The following is a 794-nucleotide window of genomic DNA, read 5'->3' as shown; positions in this document are numbered from 1 at the left end:
ATCACAGTCATCTTCTTTCTCTATTTGTTATTCATACTGTTTCATTTTAAGGACTTAAAACTCATGGTTATGAGGGTTATACTTTTCATGGGATTTTTCACAAGTGTTGCTTCACTTAGAATCCAGTAGCTATAGAAGAAACCAATAGTGTAATATATTTAAATATCGATGTATATAAAATTCTATCATATGTATATTTATTTGATCACATATTGTTACTGAGCACATGAGAGTGATATGTAGGAAGATTATTACTAGATTCAAATTCCAAATTTATTCATTGACAAAAAGAAATAACTTTGATCTATATGTTCATTTGTATAAGTAAGTGTTTTCCTATAGATACATATTCTTGAATGCTTGGATCATAGAGAGTAACACTACGGCATTGTTGTGGTAGGTGTGGTTGTGTTGGAGGAAGAGTGTCATTTAGGGGGCAGGATTTGAGTTCTCATATAATCAAACTATGCCCAGTGTGGTCCTCAGTTCACTTTCTGATACTGGCATAATAAGACAAATAACTCTCACCTTCTTCTTAAGCTCCATAACTTCCTTTATTCTTACATGATTCCCACCCTGGAGATAATCGTCTAAACCTCTGAGAGTGTAAGCCAACTCCCCCCAATTTTTTCCTTTATACGAGTTGTCATGGTCATCTTGTGTCTTAATAGCAATTGAAAAGGAAGAAAGGGCTGTCAGTTAGTGCCCTATTGATCTGATAGGTTTCACCATATTTTTGTTTGCAATAATATGGGATTTGGCACGATGTATTAGAAAAAAATGGTTGAAATCTT

Source organism: Arvicola amphibius, chromosome 8 (assembly GCF_903992535.2).
Source record: "Arvicola amphibius chromosome 8, mArvAmp1.2, whole genome shotgun sequence".
NCBI lineage: Eukaryota > Metazoa > Chordata > Mammalia > Rodentia > Cricetidae > Arvicola > Arvicola amphibius.
Note: the sequence above shows the minus strand (reverse complement) of the source record.